This window comes from Lolium perenne, chromosome 1 (genome assembly GCF_019359855.2).
Source record: "Lolium perenne isolate Kyuss_39 chromosome 1, Kyuss_2.0, whole genome shotgun sequence".
NCBI lineage: Eukaryota > Viridiplantae > Streptophyta > Magnoliopsida > Poales > Poaceae > Lolium > Lolium perenne.
The window spans coordinates 231,139,820-231,152,889 of record NC_067244.2 but is presented as its reverse complement, the minus strand read 5'-3'; positions in this window follow the sequence as shown (position 1 = coordinate 231,152,889).

Genomic DNA, 13,070 nt, shown 5'->3' with positions numbered 1-13,070 from the left:
AAAACCAGCTGCAGCCCTCTGCATCGTTCTGGCCGAGCATGCCAACTTGGTGGTCACCCAATCTTGGGTAGAGAGCTGCAGGCCTGTCCAACTCCCAAGGCCACGCCAGGGACACTTCAAGTCGTCCCTCTCCCCGGTGTGCTTGCTCCCGATGCGCGCCCTGCCATGCAGAAGCCACGCCGTGCTCGCCATTGGGCGTGGTCACCGCGCCATGCCATTGGCCGCAGCCACGGTGCACACCCGCCCAGCCGCCTATAAAACCCGCCCCTCCGCCCACACCTCTACCCTCACACCACTCTCCTATCCCTCCCCAGGACACTCAGAGAGTGCCGAAGCACATCTCTGGCTGCTGCTCGCCGGAGATGGACGCGCCGGCCGTGGTCACCGCGAGGTGGCGATGAAGAACACGCCCGCCCGGCCTCGTTTTTCCCTTCTCTCTACTGTGCTCGACACTCCCTGACTCATCACGGTCCTAACCCTACCTTCTGCGCTGCCCAGGTCCGTCCGAGCTCGTCACCGTCGCCCTCCGCCCGGAGTTTGCTGCGAGGAAAACCGCAGCCTGGAGGAGCTGCCGTGGCCGGGAGGATCACCGCCGAGCCGACCCTGGACACGCCCTGGACGGCCCCGACTCGCCGCCACTCCGCCCGGCCCTCGCCGTCGCCGCCCGCCGCCGGTACGTCTCCAGCCGCCGCCGTCTTCTCCCAGAAAGCCGCATCGCTGCGTGGCTTCGCGAGGAGGGAGACGTGCCCCGAGCGCGTGCATGGCCACGTAGGCCATGCAGGCCTCGCCCGCCTGGGCCCTCTCTTGTTTTTCTTTTTTCTCTTCACCTCCCTCCACCTGGAATTCTCCCTGGGCTGGCCCAAGATTCAAACTCGCGCGGCCCAAAGTGTTTCCCGCCCGTTTTACTCATTTAAAATTTTGATATTTCTGTAAAATGTGATAAAAACCAGAGAACTTAAAACTTGAATAACTCTAGTTTTAATAACCCAAATCGAGTGAAACCAAGTGCACTAGTTCAGAAATTTTATTACCTTTCCAATGCCACTGGTCCCGTATTTTTAGGATTTTTTTATGATTTTTAGTGCATTAAACATGATCACTGTATTCTGTCTAGTATTTGTAATTCCTAAAATTGCAGGATTAACATTTTTGAGTGAATCCAATTGGGTTAGTCTTGTTTTATCACTGTCCATCTAGGAAAAATGTTGTTAGCCTATGTACATGCATATTGGTTACTGTTTGTGTGAATGGTGTATCACATGAAATGTTGTACCAAAACTTTTGTTTATTTAAAATCTTTGACCAACTCTTTTTATTAAAAATGGCCAACCAATGTTTTGTTTTTGCAAAACAAAACCTCTGCAACTTAACCTAGTTCTATAGTTTGTCTTAAGTTTTCAAATGGTGTGGCATATCATTTACTTCCTATTCTTGTGTAGTGTTGTGTAAGCTTTACAAAATAGAGAGAATGATTTACCACTCTTCCAAAAATGTTTCAAATTATAATATGAATGTTTGTGATGCCAAACTTATGCACTTGTACTCTTTATGATGCTATCTACCAGGGAATACTTAGTTGTGCCATGGTGATACCGAGAGAGGAAATTGCTAAGTGTGATACTCTCATACCTTACTAGGTAAATAAAATGGGTTCTCTTTTAGTTGCTTTGTAGTATCTATAAGTCTTTAATATGTTAGCCGTATAAGAGTGGTTAGTTTTTGATTGATGCTTGTTGCTTGTTGTTTTGTTGGTGCAATGTGTTTGATTGTGTTCCTTTTATATTTTCCGACGATAGATGCGAACAATTCCGGAGAAGAAGAAGAAGTGGTTCGGACAAGGATTTTATTTATATTGACGGGATTCTTATATTGATGAAGTTGAAGAAGTCCAGGGACAAACAAGCCAAGGCAAGCCATCTTTTGATCTCTGATCCGGTGTCTAGTTGGATGTCATTTGTTGATGTTCAAAGCACCTTCATTCTATGTGTGTTATTATCTCTATTTATGTCATCTATGTGTGATTGCAAGTGGGGTACTCCCTAGTGGTGATGCTCCACTATTTGTCCTTGTGTTATGGGATGCATGGTAACATGGCCGTGCTATCCCACTTGGTTATCTTGTATGCTCAACTTGAGCATGTTCCATCTCAAGATAGTAACTTACACCACACCCACCCCTTTTATAGTATAGAGGTATCAATGTCATGATCTTGGTGTATTCTCAACTTGAGAGGAGTATGCCGTGTACCATCTTGGAGAATATGTTGGATAATGACACTCCACTATCTAAGTTGTGTAGTTAGCACCACAAATCTGAGAGTATATTCCTCCTTGTGTTGTCATAATACATGCTTACCTTAAGCAAGTATGATCCACTCCACTACCCCCTTTATACCTCATCTATGGCGGGATGACTCTCATCTCGGCCGTAGTGCAATACTAGTTCAACTCATGAAACTATAGGTTGGGAACCCCTCAAGGTTTACCTTGTTGTAAATGTTTATGAAAACCTTGGGTGAGGCAACCTTACCCAAGCGTATGGTTTATGAAAGAAAAGGATCTTGACAAAGATGGTTGGAAAGAGGAAAGTGTGGGTGTGACTTGGGTTTTTGAGAAAAACGACACATGGTTCTTTGTATTCGCCCGGAACAATTACACAGCGCAACCACATTATCCAAAGTGGGTACGGGCTTAGTCTGACGTCTGTTGAAATTGGCATGAGCCACCTTCACAACTCTCTAGGAGGGTCACGATGACCTCTGACACCGGGTTGCGCTCTGAAGGAGGCAATACACTGCATTAACTTGCAGCCGGACGATTACTGAGGGTCTTCTGTCATGGCGCCGGAGATACGCTCAAAAGGAGGTATGCTGCCGGGGTGCCGGGAAGGGGTAAGCCCGCAGGGAAGGACTCTTGTCAAGGGAGACAGGCGAAGGACTATGACTGATTATCCGAGTCTCGCATACTTTTGTATGTCGAACCGGGGATGATCCCGGCGGATTTATCGGTTCTTGTGGGGAAAGTGCGCACACTCTGCAGAGTTAAAACTATTCGAATAGCCGCGTCCGCGGTCATGGACGGTTGGGATGGCCGTTACCGAGCTGTGTCGAGTTTTGGTTTTGAAAAGGATTTCCAAAGGAAATGTGTGTGTTGGAAGTACCGGAAGGGTACGGGAAAGATGTTGTGCCGACCATGTGTAGATGGTCAAGGAAAATGAAACAAAAATTGGGTGACCCTTCCTAGTGTTTTCATGTAGGGGAACTCTTCTTCAATAAAGATATAGAGGTGTCATAGTTTATCTTTTGAAGTATCTTCTTCAACAGAGATATGGAGATGTCATAGGAGTACCATAGTGTCCGCATCACTTGAGATGCCGACATGCTATATCCACAAGAGAAACTGATTCTCTTTCACATGCTATATCCACAAGAGAAACTGATTTTCTTTCACATGCTTTATCCACAAGAGAAACTATTCTTCCTCTCTTGTCTCTTTTAGTTAGCTCTGTTAGCATCTTTCTTGATGGTTTGCGAGTACAATTCCAAATGTACTCATGGCTTTGTCCCTCGCTATTTACTTGGCCAGACTTGAAGGAGTTCGACAGATGAAGAAGGAGTTGGCGACGTCTGTGCGAGCTAGGAACGTCTTCCCAGTCAGTTGCCTGTAGGGTTATGGCAGATGACTTGGGTACTGCGCTGCTGAAGTGATGATGCTACTCTGATGTTTAGTTAGGCCCTTCGAGGCTATTATGTAAGTATGGGTCATGTGACCATGTTGTAATTTTCTTATTCCGCTTTGTAATGGATGGTGTAATTTGATATCAGTTCGGTTATGTGTTCACGACGCACTGATCATGGGATCGTGAACTGTATACATAACAGGGAATTTCGGACCGTTAGTCCGAGGTCCCCACAGTTCAAGTCCTTTTGTATCGTTTGAAACACCTTTGTTATCCATTTTCTATGTAACTGAACTATGTTTGTAACTCAACTTTGTTTGATATCAATGTTTGTTATGTGTTTTTCATGTGATCTGTATGTATGTGATCAATTTTAATTTTTTTTATCACATGCTATGATTGCAACATATTTTGCTATCTACCAATATGAATCACTCATCACATAGCTGCTAACCCTTATTTCTGTGTTTTTGTTACCTACCCCGATATTGAATTGTACTAATATTTCCAAAATCCTAGATTGAAAGTAATCGGTTTCTAATTTGATTTTCTTTTTTTCTTGTTTTGATGTGTTTTGGAATTCAGGGTTCGAATCAATTTTGGTCGCCTGAGGTGCTCGCCGAAGTAGTGCCTTCTGAGGGGGCTCGCTGATGCAGGTCCTGATGAGGGTCTCATCAGAGGTGGGCCGGACGAGGGGTGTATAGAGGAGAAAGGCACCGAGTCGTGTTGGCTAGGAGGTAGTGGGGGGTGTGCGCAAGGCATGCGGCGACGGGCGCAGGGGCGAGTCGGTGGTGGCCGAGAGAAGGGATACGGGAGGGATCTGGAGCGCGAGGAGGACAGAAGGGAGCTGGAGGCCGCGAGAATGGAGACGGTGGCGGTTGTGAGAAGGACAGGATGGAGGATGGGCGGGGGCAGTCGTGCAGGGAGGGAGATGTGCGGGGCAGACGCAACTTTCCGAGTTTTTCTTAGGGTGAGACTATTTATCAACCCACTTATTTTTATCAACCCACTTATTCAGTTTTCACCAATATGTTAATCAATATTTTTTTATCAACTTTGTTTTTCATGTCTAGCGTGTCTTACTGTCTTTTTTGGGCCGTCCCTTGTTTTTAGGCCCAGTCCAGTACAAACTCTACAAAGCATGCGTCTTCTCGAACCGACGGAGACGCCACGGGTGCAGTTTCTTCCATTTACAGTTCTGGTCGCTTTGAGAAGTGGGAGAGGCGGTTGAGACCAGACGGATAGGACGTTGTTGCAGGTTAAATCTCAAATCTTTCCCCATCCAATGTCTTTTCGATCTTTATTTTCTTCTTAATCTCTTTTCGCATTTCCTGTTTTAGTTGCTTTTTGTTGCATTTTGCAAGTTCTTAGGGCTTTTTGCTGGAGGAACTAATCTATGTCTCTCTGTTCCTTTTTCTGCCGAATCTGAGTTGCCACTCAAGTAATTTCTTCTTCTCTTGTTGTTCGAATCTTATCCTAATCGACTATTCTCTTCTGCTCATCCATTTTTATACTATGAATCGACTTTTTACATTTTTTACATTTTTGCAGGTGAACAGTAAGTACGAATAGAAGGGTTTTTTTTCTCTCTCTAGATTTGTTGCTGTTCATCTTTTCTCTGTTGGGAGATCTGCTTCTATCTCTAGCCGGTGAGTACTTCTCCTCCTTTTTTATGTATTTTTCATTAGCTTTTATCTAGATTTTAACTTTGCAATCTTCATGTTTTTTTAGTATGAATTGTTCTTATTTCTAGGGGTTAGCCAAGAATGAAATCCAATACTTTTTTTTTGGTAATCTAATGGTCTCGAATCCATGTTATTTTACCAGCAGCAAAGTACATATAATGATAATTATCAACATTCATTCATTGTAGTCACCAAGGTGCTTTTTCTTTAATAATCTGCTCATTGATGTTCTTCACCGTCAGTTTTTTGGGGCTATTTTTTAGATAAACAACAGTTATACTTGGTTATGTATGACATTTTTTTGCAGAGTAAATATCTTTTATGTTCATGTTTTTTATTACACATTACTTTGCCTAGCAGTAAGCCAACAAAATGTGATCCTATATATTCTTTTTCTCCAGGGGCACTCCGCAGCAAGTTATCTCCCTTTGCTGTTCCTTCTCATCTTTTTTCTTTCCACTGACCTCTTCGTGTCCCTCTCGTAATGGATGAGGAAGGCAAGGTTAGCAATCCCAGCAGTGACAAGTATCAGGAAGAAGAGGTTAGCAATCAAAGCAGTGATACGGATGAGGAGGTGTATGTTAGGACTGACATCACTGAAACCCGTAAGATGTTTGCACATACGGCTGAGATTGAGGTTGTCTATACTGATGACACCCATAAAGCAGCTGAGATTATCGACATGTACGAGTAGTGGCTTATCAAGGAGAAAGACAAGTTCGTGGGCCTTGACTTTGAGTATTGTGACTCAGAATATAAAGATGACTATCGTATTGCTGTTGTTCAACTGTCGATGAACAATCATGTATTGGTATACCAATGGTCTAGGTATGATATTTCAACTTCCATTTATTTTTTGTTTGTGTTCTAATCAGCGTTGAAAGCAGATTTTTTCACATCTTATATCCTTCTGTTTTTATGTTTTGCAGTAGCCTGAAGTGGTGTCCGAAACTTATGGATTTCTTACGCAGCGGCGTACATTTTGCTAGCGTTGACATAAGGAATGACAAAATAGCAATCAAGCAAAGTTGGAATATTGAGATACCAGCTGAGTGCCACATTGATCTTCAAGACTTGTTCAAGCTCGATCGTGACAGGACTGATATGGCTGACATGGCAGCCAGCCTCATAGACAGTAGCTACAAAGTAATGAAGAAGAAGTTCCCATCTATTCAGCACAAGTTCTGGGAGAAGAGTCTGCTTGATGATATTAATATTGAGTATGCAGCCAGAGATGGTTATGTTGCGTATCAACTGTATCGTACAATTCTTGCCTGCAACTATGGACAGCGGCACCTGCTACCTCCGCAAGCAACACCAACAGCATTGCAACCCAGTTCAACGGGTGGCACAGAGGCTTCTTCATCGAGCAGCTCCAAAGGAAAAGTATTGGTTGGCACGAAGCGACCAAGTGGGGATGAAGGGTGGACACACACTCGCATGACTGATGGGCATGAATATTGGAGTGCCGCGTCCTGGAAATTTCCCACGTATTATGAAACAAGCCCTCCTCATTATCTTGCGGGCAGGTGGGACGATTGGCCAGAGGACAAGAAGCCGAAGATAGATTGGAGTGATGATGCCCCCGACGACACACCTGTGTTCTATGCTCTGTGAAGTGTGTATGTTCATACTAGGCTTTTGTAAATGGGTTGAACTACTTGTCTAAATGCAAAGTGTGTGTTTTGCACCTGAAAAAATCTTCAAGAAATTTGATGTGTGTACGTCAAAAATTCAAGTGTGTGTGAGTGTGTAGCTGAATAAAGGCTACTATGTTTGGCGTGTGATCCTTGTTACAAATGCAAAGCCTGTCTCTACACCTGAACAAATCTTACACGAAATAATACCGTGTTCGTACTGTGTTTTTATGTATGTATCTGAGATGTTACTCTTCATCAAGAAAACATGATCAACAAATATGTACCAACCCTCACATGCACTTTTTATCAACAATTGACTTAATGTTTTATAAAACCCATCTACTTTTTTGTTACCTCCTTCCTTTTATTTCTCTTTTTTGTGTAGACAAAAGGTGGTCCTTTTTGTTTTTTAAGGGACCAAGGGAAACAATAATTATCTACCCACACATTCAGTATTCATCAACACATGAGTCCACGTGTTACCGACCCATTTCCATCAATAATTATCTACCCACACATTCAGTATTCATCAACAGGTCACATTCAGTATTTCTCTTTTTTGTGTAGAGAAAGGTGGTCCTTTTTATTTTTTTAAGGGAACAAGGCAATCTACTTATCAACCTTACCATGCACTCTTTATCAACAGGTGACTCAATGTTTTACCAACCCATCTACTATTTTGTTACCTTCTTCTTTTATTTTCTTTTTTTGTGTAGAGAAAGGTGGTCCTATTTGTTTTTTCAGCGAACAAGGGAAAAAATAATTGTCAACCCACACATTGAATTTTTATCGACACATAAGTCCATGTGTTACCGACCCATTTCCATTCTTTTTTTCTATATGAAATTTGGTTCTTTTTGTTTTGTAAGGGCACGAGGGAACCTACTTATCAACCCTCCTATTCACTCTTCATCAACAGGTGACTCAATGTTTTACCAACCCATACATTCTTTTGTTACCTCCTTCTTTTATTTCTTTTGTGTGTATAGACAAAGGTGGTCCTTTTTGTTTTCTTAAGGGAACAAGGGAACATACTTATCAACCCTCCTATTAAATCTTCATCAACAGGTGACTCAATGTTTTACCAACCCATCTATTCTTTTTTTACCTCCTTCTTTTTATTTCTTTTTTTGTGTGTAGAGGAAGGTGGTTTTTTTCGGTTTTTAAGGGAACAAGGGAACCTACTTATCAACCCTGCCATGCACTCTTCATCAACAGGTGACTCAATGTTTTACCAACCCATCTATTCTTTCGTTACCTCCTTCTTTTATTTATTTTTTTGTGTGTAGAGGAAGGTGGTTCTTTTCGTTTTTTAAGGGAACAAGCGAATATACTTATCAACCATCCCATGAACTCTTCATCAACACATAAGTCCATGTGTTACCGACCCATTTTTTATTTCTGTTTTCTATATGAAATTTCGGTCCTTTTTCTTTTTTTAAGGCAACAAGGGAACATACTTATCAACCCTCCTATTCACTCTTCATCAACAGGTGACACAATGTTTTACCAACCCATATATTATTTTGTTACCTCCTTCTTTTTTTCTTTTTCTGTGTATACAAAGGTGGTTCTTTTTATTTTTTAAGGGAACAAGGGAACCTACTTATCAACCCTCCCATGCACTCTTCATCAACAGGTGACTCAATGTTTTACCAACCCATCTACTCTTTTCTTACCTCTTTCTTTTTATTTCTTTTTTGGTGTAGACAAAGGTGGTCCTTTTTGTTTTTTAAGGGAACAAGGGAAACAATAATTATCAACTCACATATTCACTATTCATCAACTCATAAGTCCATGTGTTACCGACCCATTTTTTTATTCCCTTTTTCTATATGAAATTTTGGTCCTTTTTATTTTTTAAGGGAACAAGCGAGCCTACTTACCAACTATCCCATGCACTCTTCATCAATAGATGACTCAATGTTTTACCAACCCATCAACTCTATTTGTTACCTCCTTGTTTTATTTCTCTTTTTGTGTAGACAAAGGTGGTCCTTTTTCTTTTTTCAAGGGACCAAGGGAACCTACTTATCAACCCTTCCATTCACTCTTCATCAACATGTGACTCAATGTTTTAGCAACCCATCTATTCTTTTGTTAGATCCTTCCTTTATTTTCTTTTTTTGTTTGAAGAGGAAGGTGGTACTTTTCTTTTTTTAAGGGAACAAGGGAACATACTTATCAACCCTCCCATTCACTCTTCATCAACATGTGACTCAATGTTTTACCAACCCATCTAATCTTTTGTTACCTCCTTCCTTTATTTCTCTTTTTGTGTGAAGAGGAAGGTGGTCCTTTTTGTTTTCTTAAGGGAACAAGGGAACCTACTTATCAACCCTCCCATTCACTCTTCATCAACATGTGACTCAATGTTTTACTAACCCATCTATTCTTTTGTTACCTCCTTCTTTTTTTTGTGTGAAGAGGAAGGTGGTCCTTTTTGTTTTTTAAGGGAACAAGGGAACATACTTATCAACCCTCCCATTCACTCTTCATCAACATGTGACTCAATGTTTTACCAACCCATCTATTCTTTTGTTAGCTCCTTCCTTTTATTTTCTATTTTTGTGTGTAGAGGAAGGTGGTTCTTTTTGTTTTTTAAGGGAACAAGGGAACATACTTATCAACCCTACCATTCACTCTTCATCAACATGTCACTCAATGTTTTACCAACCCATCTATTCTTTTGTTACCTCCTTCCTTTATTTCTCTTTTTGTGTGAAGAGGAAGGTTGTCCTTTTTGTTTTCTTAAGGGAACAAGGGAACCTACTTATCAACCGTCCCATTCACTATTTCATCAACAGGTGACTCAATGTTTTACTAACCCATCTATTCTTTTGTTACCTCCTTCTTTTATTTCTTTTTTTTTGTACACAAAGGTGGTCCTTTTTTGTTTTTTTAGGGAACAAGGGAAACAATAATTATCAACCCTCACATTCGATATTCATCAACACATAATTCCTTGTGTTTATCCACCCATTTTCCATTCTTTATTGTATACGAAATTTGGCCTTTTTTGTTTTTTAAGTGAACAAGGTAACCTACTTATCAACCCTCCCATGCACTGTTCATCAACAAGTTACTCAATGTTTTACCAACCCATCTACTCTTTTGTTTCCTCCTTCTTTTTTTTCTGTAGACAATGGTGGTCCTTTTGGTTTTTTAAGGGAACAAGGGAAACAATAATTATCAACCCACACATTCACTATTCATCAACACATACGTCCATGTCTTACCGACCCATTTTTTATTTCTGTTTCTATATGAAATTTTGGTCCTTTTTCTTTTTTTAAGGCAACAAGGGAATCTACTTATCAACCCTCCCATTCACTCTTCATCAACAGGTGACGCAATGTTTTTACCAACCCATATATTCTTTTGTTACCGCCTTCTTTTTTTTCTTTTTCTGTGTAGACAAAGGTGGTTCTTTTTATTTTTTAAGGGAACAAGGGAACATACTTATCAACCCTCCCATTCAATCTTCATCAACAGGTGACTCAATGTTTTTCCAACCCATATACTCTTTTCTTACCTCATTCCGTTTTTTTGTGTGTAGAGGAAGGTGGTTCTTTTCGTTTTTTTAAGGGAATAAGTGAACCTAGTTATCAACCCTGCCATGCACTCTTCATCAACAGGCGACTCAATGTTTTACCAACCCATCTATTCTTTTGTTACCTCCTTCTTTTTATTTTCTTTTTTTGTGTGTAGAGGAAGGTGGTTCTTTTCGTTTTCTAAGGGAACAAGGGAAACAAAAATTATCAACCCACATATTCACTATTCATCAACACATAAGTCCATGTGTTATCGACCAATTTTTTATTTCTTTTTTCAATATGAAATTTTGATCCTTTTTATTTTTTAAGGGAACAAGCGAGCCTACTTACCAACCCTCCCATACACTCTTCATCAATAGATGACTCAATGTTTCACCAACACATCAATTCTTTTTGTTACCTCCTTGTTTTATTTCTCTTTTTGTGTAGACAAAGGTGGTCTTTTTCTTTCTTTGAGAGAACAAGGGAACCTACTTATCAACCCTCCCATTCACTCTTCATCAACATGTGACTCAATGTTTTACCAACCCATCTATTCTTTTGTTAGCTCCTTCCTTTATTTTCTTTTTTTGTGTGAAGAGGAAGGTGGTCCTTTTTGTTTTTTAAGGGAACAAGGGAACATACTTATCAACCCTCCCATTCACTCTTCATCAACATGTGACTCAATGTTTTACCAACCCATCTATTCTTTTGTTACCTCCTTCTTTTTTTTTGTGTGTAGAGGAAGGCGGTCCTTTTTATTTTTAAGGGAACAAGGGAACCTACTTATCAACCCTCCCATTCACTCTTCATCAACATGCGACTCAATGTTTTACCAACCCATCTATTCTTTTGTTACCTCCTTCCTTTATTTCTCTTTTTGTGTGTACAGGAAGGTGGTTCTTTTTGTTTTTTAAGGGAACAAGGGAACATACTTATCAACCCTCCCATTCACTCTTCATCAACACGTGACTCAATGTTTTACCAATCCATCTATTCTTTTTGTTACCTCCTTCCTTTATTTCTCTTTTTGTGTGAAGAGGAAGGTGGTCCTTTTTGTTTTCTTAAGGGAACAAGGGAACCTACTTATCAACCCTCCCATTCACTCTTTCATCAATAGGTGACTCAATGTTTTACCAACCCATATATTCTTTTGTTACCTCCTTCTTTTTATTTCTCTTTTTGTGTGTAGAGGTAGGTGGTCCTTTTTTTTAAAGGGAACAAGGGAAACAATAATTATCAACCCACACATTCAGTATTCATCAACACATAAGTCCATGTGTTACCGACACATTTTTTACTTCTTTTTCTATATGAAATTTTGGTCCTTTTTGTTTTTTTTAAGGGAACAAGGGAACCTACTTATCAACCCTCCCATTCACTCTTCATCAACAGATGACACAATGTTTTACCAACCCATATATTCTTTTGTTACCTCCTTCTTTTTATTTCTTTTTTTGTGTGTAGAGGAAGGTGGTTCTTTTCGTTTTCTAAGGGAACAAGGGAAACAATAATTATCAACCCACATATTCACTATTCATCAACACATAAGTCCATGTGTTATCGACCCATTTTTTATTTCCTTTTTCTATATGAAATTTTGATCCTTTTTCTTTCTTTGAGGGAACAAGGGAACCTACTTATCAACCCTCCCATTCACTCTTCATCAACATATGACTCAATGTTTTACCAACCCATCTATTCTTTTGTTAGCTCCTTCCTTTATTTTCTTTTTTGTGTGAAGAGGAAGGTGGTCCTTTTTGTTTTTTAAGGGAACAAGGGAACATACTTATCAACCCTCCCATTCACTCTTCATCAACATGTGACTCAATGTTTTACCAACCCATCTATTCTTTTGTTACCTCCTTCTTCTTTTTTTGTGTAGAGGAAGGCGGTCCTTTTTATTTTTAAGGGAACAAGGGAACCTACTTATCAACCCTCCCATTCACTCTTCATCAACATGCGACTCAATGTTTTACCAACCCATCTATTCTTTTGTTACCTCCTTCCTTTATTTCTCTTTTTGTGTGTAGAGGAAGGTGGTTCTTTTTGTTTTTTACGGGAACAAGGGAACATACTTATCAACCCTCCCATTCACTCTTCATCAACATGTGACTCAATGTTTTACCAACCCATCTATTCTTTTGTTAGCTCCTTCCTTTATTTTCTTTTTTTGTGTGAAGAGGAAGGTGGTCCTTTTTGTTTTTTAAGGGAACAAGGGAACATACTTATCAACCCTCCCATTCACTCTTCATCAACATGTGACTCAATGTTTTACCAACCCATCTATTCTTTTGTTACCTCCTTCTTTTTTTTTGTGCGTAGAGGAAGGCGGTCCTTTTTATTTTTAGGCAACAAGGGAACCTACTTATCAACCCTCCCATTCACTCTTCATCAACATGCGACTCAATGTTTTACCAACCCATCTATTCTTTTGTTACCTCCTTCCGTTATTTCTCTTTTTGTGTGTACAGGAAGGTGGTTCTTTTTGTTTTTAAGGGAACAAGGGAACATACTTATCAACCCTCCCA